Source organism: Sorex araneus, chromosome 6, assembly GCF_027595985.1.
Source record: "Sorex araneus isolate mSorAra2 chromosome 6, mSorAra2.pri, whole genome shotgun sequence".
Lineage (NCBI taxonomy): Eukaryota > Metazoa > Chordata > Mammalia > Eulipotyphla > Soricidae > Sorex > Sorex araneus.
The window spans coordinates 162,892,829-162,906,420 of record NC_073307.1 but is presented as its reverse complement, the minus strand read 5'-3'; the positions used below and the strand labels follow the sequence as shown (position 1 = coordinate 162,906,420).

General features: G+C 65.1%; 1 protein-coding gene across 4 annotated transcripts in view; it reads right to left on the bottom strand.

Annotated features, from left to right (window-relative positions):
* Window positions 1–13,592, bottom strand: part of MARK2 (microtubule affinity regulating kinase 2) — a 56,693-nt gene that overhangs the window by 13,254 nt on the left and 29,847 nt on the right. The gene's annotated exons all lie outside the window — the stretch shown is intronic.

Genomic DNA, 13,592 nt, shown 5'->3' with positions numbered 1-13,592 from the left:
ACATGCGCCACCAGGTGGGCCCTGCACAGTGGCTGCCTGTGGAGTTCGGAGCCGTTAGGGAACCAAGCTGCACGCAAAGGAACCGGGCGCAGCCAGACGCGACGGCGCGGACGGGCCTGGAGAGGTGGCGGGCCTGGAGCAGGGGTCGCGGAACAGGAGAACCACAAAGAAGGACGCAGGGCGGAGGGTTCGGCTTCTCCAAGTCACCCAGAACAGGCAAATGGAGCAATGGAAAGAGACTGAGGGTCAGGCAGTGCAAGGGGACTGGGGTGTAAGGCTTCTTTCTTTTTTTTGGGGGGGGTCACACCTGGCAATGCTCAGGGCTTTGTCCTGGCTCTGCACTCAGGAATCACTCCTGGTAGTATTCAGGAGGTGCTACAAAAAAGCACCTGGGGATCGAACCCAGGTCGCCTCTATGCAAAGCAAGCACCCTCCCCGCTGTGCTATCGCTCCGGCCCCAGTGGCCGTGACTAAACGCTCAATGGAGCTGGCAACGGATTCGTAGGGCCAAGGATTCGCTGAAAACCACTTCACTGACTTTGTTACTTTACTCTTTTGGTTTTTGTTTGGGGGCCACACTGGGTGGAGCTCTGGGGACATGAACGAGGCAATGTGACCATCTGGCCCCGGAGAGCCAGAGGAGTCTGGTCTCGGCCTTGTCTGCAACCTGCCCTGGCGTCTCCCTGAAGACCCCCAGCATGGCGCCAGCACCGGTGACAGGCTGCCAGGGGCAGGGGCAGGAGGGGAGTGGGGCTTGCAGGGTCTGGGTTCACATCCCGCTGGTCTGGGGAGCCTCAGACCCCCTCACCCAGTTCCTTGGCTTCGGCGTTCCCATCCCCCCCAGTGGCCCATTGGCACTGCCCATCGGCGGGGCAGTGCTGAGCTGCTCTCCACAGGGCCTGGGAGGCACCATCGCAGCCCCGGGCACCACGTGGGGAGGAGACCACGTGCCTCAGGGCGCTGGGAAGAGGGGCCGGGAGACAGCAGGCGGGTGGAGTGCACCCAGGGATCCCCAAGCAACACCGGGTGTGGCCCCAAAACAGAACAAAACAAAACACAAGTGGGTGGGACTGGGAGAGCCCCCCACCCCCGTCTCGGAAGAGCGCCCAACCCCCTGGGGTCCTGTGCGTTGGGTGCTGCCCAGCGAGGGCCTGGAGGAGCCGTGCCCGGCGGGGAGGGTGCTCTCCGCCAGGCACCTGAGATGGGGAGGCGGGGAGGCCGCTGGGCCTCTTGACTCCCCGGTGATGGGTCCCCAGCGACAGCACAGTGGGGAGGGCGATTGTCTTGCATGTGGCTGACCCGGGTTCGATCCCCAGCATCCCCTAGGCTCCCCCGAGCACCCACTGGGAGTGACTCTGGAGAGCAGAGCCAGGAATAAGCCCCGAGTCCCAGTGGGTGTGTCCCGAAACCCAGAACACCTGGCAGGATGCAGGAACTTGTGGCTGCCCGGCCTTCCCCTGCTGGGCCGTGCGACTGTGACCCAGCTGGGACTTCAGTCCTGGGCCTGGACGTGGTGGCATCCACCTCTGGTGCCCAGCCCCGCGGGGCAGCGTGGCCTGCTCCCGGCGCAACACCCAGGACTCCATCTCAGAACCAAGCCCACGCGAACTCGAGCAGAGAGCATGGCCCCAGTAAGCACCCGGAGCCCGGGGCCACTGTCACAACCGAGCAACAGGTTGGGGGGACGGCGCAGCGTGCGGTTGTCTCTGTGGCATGGCAGAAGCTACGCCAGAATCACATGGACCCCACCTCAGCCTTTTAACACGCGTTCTACGGTCATCCAGCGCCTCCTCAGAGGGGGATGAAACTGCTGCCAAGCAGGGAGGAGGCGAGCTGGGCCTGGGCACCCACCTCGGCACCTACCTCCCCCCTGGTCTGGGAGGCGGTGGTCGCCCACTCCCCGCGACCTGCAGCGCTCAGGAAGGAGACTCTGGCCCTCCAAGGTCCACACCTGAGCGCCATGGCTCAAGTCCGCGGTCAGTACCGCGGCCAGTCCGCTGGGGCAGGGCGGCTCGAGGCTGCATGGACGGCTGCTGCTCGGTCCTGCTGCCCGGCTCACCCAGGGGGATGCTCGGGATGGACACGCTCATCTCCCCCCTGCACGGCTCTCCCCAGCTGGCGTGTGAGAGAGGGCCCGGGAGGAAGTCACCTGGACCCAGGCCTCTCTGCGGTTCTGGCCAGGCCCCGATCCCACCGAGAGCGGGTGTGGAGAGTTCGCTGCCCCTTGGGCCGCCAGCCTGGCAATGACGGGACACCAGACAGATCTTTACAAAGCTCTGGCTACACGGCACCCCGGGGAGGGCCCCCCAGCCTGCTGAAAGGAGACCCCTGGGACGCAGAAGTCATGGACGGAGGTGGCCATGGGCCTTCCTGTCCGGCCAGACACAGGCCCGAGGGGACCGAGGGTGAGCAGGGCCGAGGGCCGCGCTGCGAAAGGGCCCCGTGCCTCTGTTCCTCCGGGCCGATCGCGGGGCCTGCCAGGCCCGCTGCCAGGCTCGCCAGGAAGACGGCGCTGACTCAGGCGGGCAGGGCGCTGTCCCTGGGGCTGCTGCCCCCCCCCAGCAGCTTGCCCCTGGAAAGGCGTTGCACCCCGCTGGCGGGGGCCCCGGCAGCAGAGAGGGAAGGAAGCCGCCCCGGGTCCCCTCGAGGGCCCCGGCCGGCTCCCGCACCTCTCCCTCGGGCTGCACCCTCGGGCTCCAGCACGGCCCGCCCCTCCCCTCCGGGTGGGGCAACCCGTGCCCCCGGCCTCCACTTCCTCGTACCTGGCTCCCTCTGGCAAGACTCTGCGGGTGTTGCCTTTGGGGTGGGCGGGAGGAGAGGGGAGAGGGTGACTCCCGAGCCCGCGGAGGGGGAAACGTACCCGGCTGGAGAAGGGGGCCTGGGCTGCCGGCGACTTCCATTCAGCACAGCCCCACGGCAGAACCTGTCAGGCGGCGAGGGCAAAGTACAGAGGCCGCGCAGGAGCCGAGCCCAGGGCGGGGGCCCGCGGCGCCGCAGCCGCCCTCGCTCCCTCGCGCGGTGGCGGCGCCTTCCACCACCTCCTCGAGGACCGGGCAGCGCCGGCCCAGCTGGAGCCGCTCCTGCCTGGGAACCTGCAGGGTGTCGGTGTCGCAACCGAAACCGCCACGAGCACACAGCGGGCCCGGCCAGGAGCGCCAGGCAGTAGGCCCCACGCTTCACGGGGGCCCCTCGGGGGCAGGCGGCCTCCCCCTCACAATGTGTGGTCCCGGCAGGGGCACCTCGGCAGGAGCCAGGTGGAGGACAGGGGCAGGAGGGACCCGAAAGCCAGAGACGGGAGAGCAAGAGGCGGGTTCAGAGCAACTTCCTCCTCCCTCCCCTCCCCCTCCCCGGAAGTGGGCTGCCCCACCCTCCCAAAGGTGCTCTGCCGGGTAACAGCTGGGGCAGGCGGGAGGAGTCTCCAGACAGGCCTGTCATAAAGCCCTTATCTCCGGCTGTGGCAGGTGGGACCTGGGAAGGGGCTGGATTCCGGCTGGGAGGAGCAGGGCATGAATCAGAGCTGTGGCCCCGGAGGAGAGACAGACCAGCACTGCCCCCTCCCCGGGCGGAGGAAGGGGTGTGTGTGCAGTAACCAGGAAATGAACCTGCTCCTCAGAAAACAGTTTCATGTGACTTAGATACAAACTCAACTGATGCACAAAATGCCTTCAACACGATTCGGGGGGCCTGAGGGTTCTGGAGGCCCTTTAGCTCTGTTTTTTTTAAAAGGGTTTTGCGGGGGCCAGGGAGGTAGTACAGTGGGGAGGGCATTTGCCTTGCATACAGACAACCAGGGTTCGACCCCCAGCATCCCATATGGTCCCCGAGCACCGTCAGGAGTACTTCCTGAATGCAGAGCCAGGAGTAACCCCTGAGTATTGCCAGGTGTGGCCCAAAAAGCAAAAAGAAGTTTTTTGATCACCCATCTAGGGATGCTCAGGGATTAGTTACTATTGGCTCTGCACTCAGGAACAGTGCTTAGGGTATGATACGGGGTGGTGGGGGCCCGACCCTTGGTCGGCTGCATGCAAGGCAAGCATCCTACCCACTGCACTATCTCTCCCGCCTCCAGCTATGGGTTCCAGACAAAAACCTTTTGTCATTAATAGAGAATGGGACGTTTAACCCTCAATTTAATGCATGCACACACGCAGCTCATATGCACACCCCATATGTGTGTTTACACCACACGTGCACGCACCCCTACACACCACCCTCCTGCGCGTGGGCCCCAGGCTCTGCTGCAGCCTTTCCTCTGGGACTTAGACCGATGCTCAGGGCTTGCCCCTGGCTCTGCACTCAGAGATCACTCCTGGCAGGCTTGGGGACCGACCATACAAGGAAGTGCCCTGCCTACTGTACTCTCTTTCCGGCCCCTACTTCGTGTTCTTTCCCTGAGTTCAGACTAGGATCTACCCAGCCCAGGCCCCCACAGTGGCCTCATCATACCAGCCTCCCAGGGAGCCCTGCTCACACACACACTGAGCAGGGCTGACCCAGCCGCGGGCCTCCAGGCTGGAAGCTGCCTCACTGGGGCACGAGTAACTGCACAGCACCCCTCTGGGCTCTGGAGGCTTAAACTGCTCCCATTTCCCCCAAAGGTCAGTCCATAGCTTCTCCCCCAACCCCGAGGGCGGGCGGTGGAGGTGGGGCTGGAAAGGCCTAGCTGGGCTCTGCAACGTCATGGGGGGCGGAGAGGGGGGAACTCGCTTCCTCAGTGCTGTTTGCGGGGAGGCGACTTGAGGCTCTGCACCCTGGGGAGGTACCAGGCACTGACCTTAAACAGAGGCTGGGAGAGCCGGGCAGGGCAGCCGGGCGGGTCACGTGCTTGGTTCTTTAACCCTTCCTCCTCCCCTGTCCCTGGAGTTGACGGGGCACTCTGGGAGCCGGGCAACTGCCGTTCTCAACGGCCAGAGTCAATAAAGGCGCAGGGCACTACGGGTAGGCGAGACCTGGCCAAGTGCTGACCGGTGCACAGGCGGGAGGTGCGGTCACCTGCCCTTCTAGACTCTGCCGACGGGAGCGCCCAGCTCAGGGTGCCTATACAGGAGGCCGGCTGGCGCTGGGATGGAGGCTGGCATCCCTTGAGGCTGCGAGGCCTCTCCTGCCCTGGGCGGCTGCTGGGTGCTGACCTCTGGGGGCAGTGCTGCCCACAGGGCCTGAGCTCGGGAAGCACCCCAGGGGTTCACGGGGCCCTGGGGGAGAGTCTGACTGCAGGTCCCAGCGCAGCCAAGCGGGGGTTCCTTCCAGCTCAGGAAAGCGAAGTTCCCGCCACGGCGCCTCCTTCCTGCCGGCCCGCCAGGGGCCGGGTGCGGGAGAGGTTCCCTGCCCACCGGCCCAGGGGCTGCTCTCCAGCCCTGCTCAGTCTGGACAGACCAGGAGACTCAGACTGTCCAGACCCGAGGCCACGGCACCCGGCGCCTCCAGAGACGTACCGCCTAGAGCTAGTGGACCAGAACCACGTGGCGCGGCGGGCCGGGGAAGCGCGTGGCGCCCGCTCCTCCCGTACCACTGGGTTACCGTAACCATAGAGACCAGCAAGTTCCTCCGGAGCGCCGAGAGCAGCCTGCCAAGCAGCCAGGGCTCGGGGGAGGCACAAGGCAGAGAGGATTGTGGGGGGCTGGTGGGGAGCACCCCATGCAGTGCGGGGCCTCCTCTGAAATCCCTTCTCTTTGCCTGGTGCTCTGCAAGGCCGCGGGTGAGGCAGCGAGCTTCAGATGGCCCAGAAGGCCCCTGGCCCACCTCGCAGTGGACAAGGAAGACGCTGAAGAGCCACACGGAGGGCACAGGCCACTCTCAGGGGGCACAGGGCCACACTCAGGGCGGCACAGGGTCGCATTCAGAGGGCACAGGGCCACTCTTGGGGGGCACAGGGCCGTACTCAGAGGGCACAGGGCCACACTCAGGGGGTCAGAGGGACACACTCAGGAGGGCACAGGGCACCCTCGGGGGGCACGGGGCCACGCGCACTGTGCTCTGAAAGGATCCACACAGCAGAGCCTCGCCAGTCTCAAATCCTTCGGTCCAAAGCATTATCCAGGCCCTGTGGCGGAGACGGCCTGGGAGCACGTGTCCATCTCGCTTGCTCAGTCTCCGTGGGCCTGACATCCTGGCACTCAGCATTCGAGTGCTGTCCCTTTACACGTGCTCCACGAAAGTGCCAGTGCCCTCCCAGGCCCCTGCTGCCCGAGGTGGAACTGTGGTGAAATAAAGGTGGCACAACGGGGGCATCTGACTGCAGACAGCACCTCTGGGCGTGGCCCCCAGTCACCCTCTGTCCAGCAAGGAAGAGGCACCAGACAAAAGCACCAAACCCGAGGCCCCCCTCCCCATCTCCCCTGCCCACCCCCACGCCCGGAGAGAGGAGGACACGCAGCGCCTGCCACGCACCCCGTTCCCTGCTCTCAGGCGCCCTGAGGCTGGCGGGGCCTGTGTCTCCCTGGACGGGAGGAACTGGTGTGCGTGAGTCAGGCCACAGCAGTGCCACCCGAGACCCCTCCCTGAGCGCGGGCTCCAGGGACCAGCTTCCTCGGGAGCTGCTGAGGTTCGCGGGTCTCTCTCTTGGCCCCAAATCCCGGGGCGAAAGTAGACACCAAGGTCAAGGGCATTCAGACCGAGGGTCAGCCCGGCCCCCTCCTTCCACACGGGGCTCACAGCCATTCTCTCGGCCCCCACCCCCTGCTCCTTTGCCCCCAGGCCACCAGCCATCCCTGACAAGGCCATGCTGCCCGAGGGACCCAGTAGTGACAAGCCGGGAGGTGACGGTTACATGCTGTTCAACACTCAACAGGTCCTCCTTGGACCAACACGCTGCCTGCCAGACCCCGGCTACTCAGAATGCTCCCCGAAGCCCCATCCACACCTGCCTCCTGTGCAGCTCCGCACCCCTCCCATCCCCCCAAAACTGCCTCCTGTTCCAGAGAAGCAGGGAACTAAAAACGGCAGCTGGGGAGTTCGGTTGACTCACCCAGCATAATCATCTCCTCCCAGAATCTCCCATCTTCTCCTGGGGTTTTTGCCAACACAATGCAAAAAAGCACGAGATCTTAGAGAGAGAGAGAGAGAGAGAGAGAGAGAGACAGAGAGACAGAGAGAGAGACAGAGACAGAGACAGAGAGAGACAGAGACAGAGAGAGAGAGAGAGAGATAGAGAGAGAGACAGAGACAGAGAGGGAGAGGGGGAGAGAGAGAGAGAGAGATAGAGAGAGAGACAGAGACAGAGACACAGAGAGAGAGAAAGTGTTTATGCAACAGCCTTGCCACCTGCGGGGCTTGAACCCTCCCCCTTCCTCCAGCCCTGGGTCCGCCCTGGGTCCCGGTGAGGAGGAGCAGCTGGGGCCCACCCGCCAGAAGGTGCTGCGCGTGCCCGGGAAGGAGCAAAGGAGAGAGCCGGGCCTGCCTACCCGGCCGCCCGCCCCCTCTCCGAGAGGGAGCTGAAGGAGAGGGAGACTCAGCAAAACACACAGGGACAAAGTCAGCTGCCCCAGAAGTGAGCCTGGCCAGAGGTCAGAGCTCTAGCAAGAAAAAGGACCAGAACCACCGAAGGTCTCGGCCGGGCAGTGATGGGCCGCCCCACCCATCCGTAGGGTTCGCTAAAGTTCCAAAGCCACCTCCGCATCCCGGCACTCCCGGCTGCCACCACGCACAGGCAGTGGCTCCGTCCCACCCCCCTCCCTGCAGAGCACCGCTGGGAACCCAGAAGGGGGGCTGGGCGTGGCTGAGCAGGCCAAGGGGCACTCGCCCTCAGAGCCCCAAGGTCAGGAGAGGTCGGGGTAGGCGGGACAGCTGACATCGGTGCTGCGACTGCAACGCAGCGAGCGCACTTCCACCCGCCACATGCCAATCTGCAGGGGCAAAGCCAGGCAAGAACCCCCCAAGCTGGGACGGAGGCTGTGGCTCGCAGCAGAAACGGGGGCTCCCTAACTTCCAACCACAGGGGAGGAGCGATGCACAGCACTTGGGGGCTGGGAGGGCGGACGGAGGGTGCAGCACAGGCACTACAGCATCTCCGAGGGGCGGAAGGGCAGGGAGCCCAGGAGCGGCCTCTCGGCCGGGCAGACAGCCTCTAGCGGGGGTGCACACGCCCCACCTCGCGCAGGGACGGACAGCAGGTGTGGGACTCTGCTGACTGCCGGACACACGCAGGGCAGGGGTTTCCTCCCCCGAGGGGAGGGGGCAGAGGTGGGCTGAGTGCAGGCAGCTTTTTTGTTTTGTTTTGGGGGGCTACACCCAGTGATGCTCAGGAGTCCTTAAGGGATGCCGGGAATCGAACCCAGGTTGGCCCTGTGCAAGGCAAGCACCCTCCCCCTATACTGTCACTTGGGCCCTGAGTGCACTCTTGGCTTGTAGGACCCACCTGGCCGGCCCTGAGCAGGCCGGGAGTGACCCCCAAGCATGGAGCCGGGAGCAGCCTCCAGCGGGTGTGGCTGGTCCCAAACCAAACAAAGAGAAGAAGCGAAGGGAGGAGGCTGGGAAGCCTATTCTGAGATGCATGGGTCAGCCTGACGTCACCCGGGGTCGCCTCCCTGCTCCTGTCCTCTCTTGGGGGCCAGCCCAGCACCTGGCCCAGGGGGCAGGGCGCTAGCAGCCCACAGCCACTTCCCACTCCTGGCACTAAAACACACTTTTCTTGTTGTGGGGTCTCTCCGAGTCCCGGGAAGAGGATCCGATGGTGCTGGAGAGGGAGTGGGCTGAGAAGGGGCGCGGAGGTGTGGGCCCTCCCCTTCTGGGCTCCCAGCAGGAGGCACCCGTTGGAGGCAGGCACAGGGCAGGGGACAGGCGGCCAGATCACTCAGAGAGGGCAGGGCAGGGGCCCCACCCAGAGAACATTCTCTCCATCCGGTCCTGAAGACCTGACAAGGGAGAGGGAACCCCCCCCACCGGGCCGCCCAGACCTCCAAAGAGAAGAACCACGCTGGACAGACCCCGCAGGTCCAAGCACCCACAGGGACCCCCTACCCCCTGGCACAGTGGGTCTTTGGCGAGAAAAAAAAATGCACTCGTGTCCCGACCCCGGCCCCCAGCTCGGGGCTGCAGCTCGCCAGCGCTTTGGGCCCCGGCTTCTTGACTTCCGGTGTGGGCCCGAGGCCGGGGCAGGTCTCACGAGAGGCTCTTTCCCCACGGCACACCCCGGGCCCGGCCGGCCGGCGCCCTCGCTCGCACCGCAAGGCTCTCCCCGTTCACGGAGCCACGAGAGGCTCCGCAGCCCCACAGGTTCTCTCCCTTCCATAAAAGGCCTCTCTGCTTCCCCTTCGGCAAAGCACTTGAAACACACACATCCCACCCCGGGAAAATCCAAACCACACTCCCTGGCGCCTGCCGGCATGCTCGCCAAGACTCCCGAGCTATTCAGGGTTTAGACCCAGAACGACGCAAATCGATCGCACGGGGGGAGCTGAGACAGCAGCTGACACGCTCGAGCTGTGAGACGAGGGGAGCATGTGCATGTGCACGTGTGCAGGTGGGTGTGGGGGCACTCGGCCGCGCCCCCAGCTCTCCGCCAGCAGTGCCAAGCTCCCGTGCCCAGCTGTCCCGAACAGGATCGCCGGGTGGGTACTGGATCTCCTATCCCAGGGACTGGCTGGGGTCCGTCTCGGGGGCGTTTCCCTGAAACAGCTGCCCGCGCCCTGGACCTCTGCAAATGGGCCTGAGAGCGGGAGAGGGAAAGCGGAAGCAGGACGTGGGGGGGGGCTGTGCCTTCCCTACCTGCCCCCCACAAAGGTGGCCCCAGGCTCCCTCTCACCCTCCCACCGCCCCAGCTGGCTCTGGGCATCGCCTCCTCTGCCCTGACAGCTCTACCCTGTCAAGTGGACCCAGGAAGAGATAACCAGGGTCATGTGAGTTGGCCCGACACTTTCTGCTGCCCTTGTTTGCGGGCGAGAGGATTAAAGCAACCTGTCCAGGAGGGACAGCGACAGCGCAGGCACCGGGGCCACAGCTCAGAGGGACGCTGCCAAGAAACCCTTCGCTCATACATAAAGCAGAAATCTCTCACCAAACGCCAAACCAGAGAACTAAGCCAAACACCACTTATGATCAAGTGACCTTGAGGCACTGCCCAGCTTTTCCAATTTTCTTGGCAAAAGAAGACTCAAGTTTGTGGTATGGTGCGGGGGGGGGGGGAACGGGGGTGTGCCGGAGCAGGGGTGGGGAACAGAGGGCCCACCAAGAGCCCCAAACAAGATCAACAGCTCAGCAAAGCCCTTCTGGCTACCGAGAAGCAGGCAGGGGCAGGGAGGCGTAAGAGGGGCTTCCGGGTCCCACTGATGCAAATAAGCCCCGGCCTCTCGGGCTCGGGACAGCCCACCAGAGGCCAAAGTACGGAACAGCTCCGCTCAGGACTCGGCGCCTGACTCTGTCCGACAGCTCCGGAACAGGGCTCGGACGGCGGGGAAGCTGGGCCCCACCGCAGGGTGGCCAGCGGACCCCGGGGGTACGGCACCGGCCACAGACGGGAAGAGGCAGGCTGGGCAATGCCTGCACCCAATGCCGCGCACGCCAGCCCCTGGCTCTGCCAAACCGGCCCTTTGCCCCTGCCGCTCTGCAGAGCCATTTGTCAACCAACTGTCCCCTCACAGCCGGCACACCTGAGCAAGTCTGGGGCCTCCCCCGGGGTGCTGGGACCCAGACATGTGCTCCCGGCCCCAACGCTGTTTCCCCACCGTGGGGACCCCTGGGCCCCCCTCCACATCCTCTCTAGCAAAGGAGCAGCTACCACTTCCCCAGCTGTCACTGGACGGCAGCGGCCAGGGGAGATGTGGGGAGCGGAGTCGGGCAGAGGGAGGGCTGCCAGGACCCTGAGGATAAGCCCCACCCACCCGCAGCCCTTCGACGCGGCTCCCACTCGGCCAGGTTAGAGCACAGGGTGGGTGACCGGGCCCCCTGACACCGGCGGGCAGTGCCCGGGCTCCAGAGGCACATACTCACGCGGCCATTTATCTCTCTCCAGATCGCTGCTGTCATGCAAGGCAGGAGGGTGGCGGCCCAGTCCCTGCTCTGAGCCTCAGAGCCCAGAGCCGGTCACTCCAGTTTACTCGGCAGGGGGGGGGGGGCAGGGAGAGGGGGAGGAGGGCAGGCCGAGTCTCGATTTTCAAGCCCCGCCCCTACAACCAGGGAGGGGGCCCGCTGCCCGGTTCCCGCCAGCCCAGGGGCAGGCGGGAGCCGCGGATGGGGAAGAACTCCTCGAGCAAGCAAGGCAGCCGGGCGGGGGCAAGACCCACCTGGGCAGGGAGCTCGGCAGGGCCCCTCAGTCCACACTGGCCTGGCCTGGATGGGAGGGAGGGGGCAGGCTCAGGTCGGGGAGGGGGCCAGACTAGCAGAGGCGGGTGCGGAGAGTCTGGGGTCAGGGTTCACACACTCACTGGGAGTGCCCATATGTGACTCAAACCTTGAGTGCCCGGCCTTCCCGGGGCAGGGGAAGGGGCGTCTCACTGGCTCTGTGTGCTGGTGGGTGGGACGGACGGGGCGGACGGGACGGAGCAGAAGTCACAGAGGGGGCCCTGGCAGAGCGGGAGAGCCCAGGGTCAGAGCAGCGCCGGTGGCTGCCACACAGAGGTGCTGTTTAGTGACAAACGCCTGGAGTGGCAGAGGGAGGCCAGCGGGCACTTTCACTTTCTCACCGAGGCCACCGGCTGCTCTCCCAAGCCTTGGCGGCAGCCCTGAAAGGGGCCACCCTCCACCACCCACCGTGCTCTCTGGGGGGTGCCCGCCATGGGGACAGGAAGTGGCAGCTTCCCACTCCCGCTGTCCTTCCGCCAGGGCCAGGTCCGCCAGGCGCAGCTCCCTGTTCCCGCCCAGAGGCCAGCCTTCTGTGGCCCTTCCCAGGCCCGCTCCGGGCCCCACACCCATCTTCAAACAGGGAGGGCTCTCTCTGGCCTCGGCCACAGTCACCGCCTCCCACTCTGCACCCACTCTCCTTCCTCCAGGAAGGCTTCCAGGCACATCCCTAACTGGGCAGCCCTCTCTCGCTGCTCCCCGCGGCCTCTCCTTCACAGCTCTGGGTGGCTGCCTCGCCACCATGTCACAAGCTGGAGCGAGGTCCAAGGGAAATTTCCAGGCCTTAAGTCATCTCTGTGACCTCAGTGCCTGGCGCCCACCAGCTCTCCAGAGAGGTTTTCCCAATCCCCGAGGGCAGGCGCGGGGCAGGGGCTCTCTCTGGTGCGACTCCTCACCCAATAGCTCTTAGCACCACTGGGCATCATGGGACCGGGCACCTGGGCCAGGCGCAGGCCGGTGATGTAGCCTAACTCCATTCCCAGGCTCTGGAGCCCCTGTGGACGGTCGGCCGCCGTCCCCAGCAGGCCTTCTCACCCAGCCGGGCCTGGGCCTCCCCAGCCTCCCTCTGCCAGGAGGGCCCCTGGACACCCCGTGCAGACCTGCCTCTGCAGGGGCAGCGGCGGGGCCCAGCGCCCAGGCCAGCCCCACCCAAACAACAGAAGAGCCTGAGCCTGACACTCGTCCTCTGGCGGCCAGTGTTGCCCACCTGGACACCACCGAGTGGCTGCCGGTGAGCTCTGAGGGACTGTCCAGTGTGGATGGGGGCGGGGCGGGGGCCTGTGTGCTCACCAGCCTCTCAGCCCAGGCCCCGAGACGCCACAGGAAGTGGGCGGGGGCCGCGTGTCCTGAAGACCACATCCGGAGCTCCGCCTCCATGGACCCACCTGCCTGAGAAACCCTCAGCCAGCAGGACGGACACCGAGTGCACACACACACATGTGAACACACGCAGAACAGTGAACATGCATGTGGAGATTGGAACACACACGGAACGCACTAACTCACACGGACCACGAGGCACATGCATGCAGAATGCACATGAACACGCGGTACATGCAAAACTATGAAACATTAAACACATGTGGAATACACAGTGCGTACATGCAGAATACACATGGAACAGATGTGAAATACATATGAACATGCATGGAAATCCCCACTGCCTGGCCTGGGAGATAATACAGTGGGGAGAGCGTTTGCCTGGCACACGGAAGACCCAGATTCAATACTCAGCACCCTTGAGGACCTTGAGGACCACCAGGAGTGACCGAATGCAGGGCCAGGAGGAAGCCCTGAGCACCACGGGGTGCAACCCTCCCACCAAAAATCCATAACGGCCCTGACCCTCTGACCCCAGCGGCCGGCAGGTGGGCACAGGGAAAGACACTCACCAATCTATTTTCACAGGCCCCAGGGCTCGGGGCCCGGACCTGGACTGCAGGGGTCCCTGGCACACCTGTGCCCAGCACCCACCCCGCCCATGTCGCGGCTCTCCTCGGAGACTCCCGGATAGGGCGCTGCCCTGAGCAGCAGTTTCAGTGGCCCGGCCCAGCAGACCCGTCGAGCAGGTCCCGCCCCACCACCAAGCAGGGGCGCGAAGGAAGGAAGCAGAGGTCCGTCCTTCCTCACTCTCTCCGACCTGGAGACCCTGGGAACCAGGCCCCTGACTTCACAGCTCCGGGTCAGTGCGGGGGGGTGACTGAGCCCCCCCGCAACAGGCCTCGGGAAGATCCTCGGCCCCGGGCGCTGGCGCTGAGGTGGTGTGAGGCGGGCCTTCCTGTGCCACACTCCCGCACTCCCTCCCTATAAATAGCGCCCGC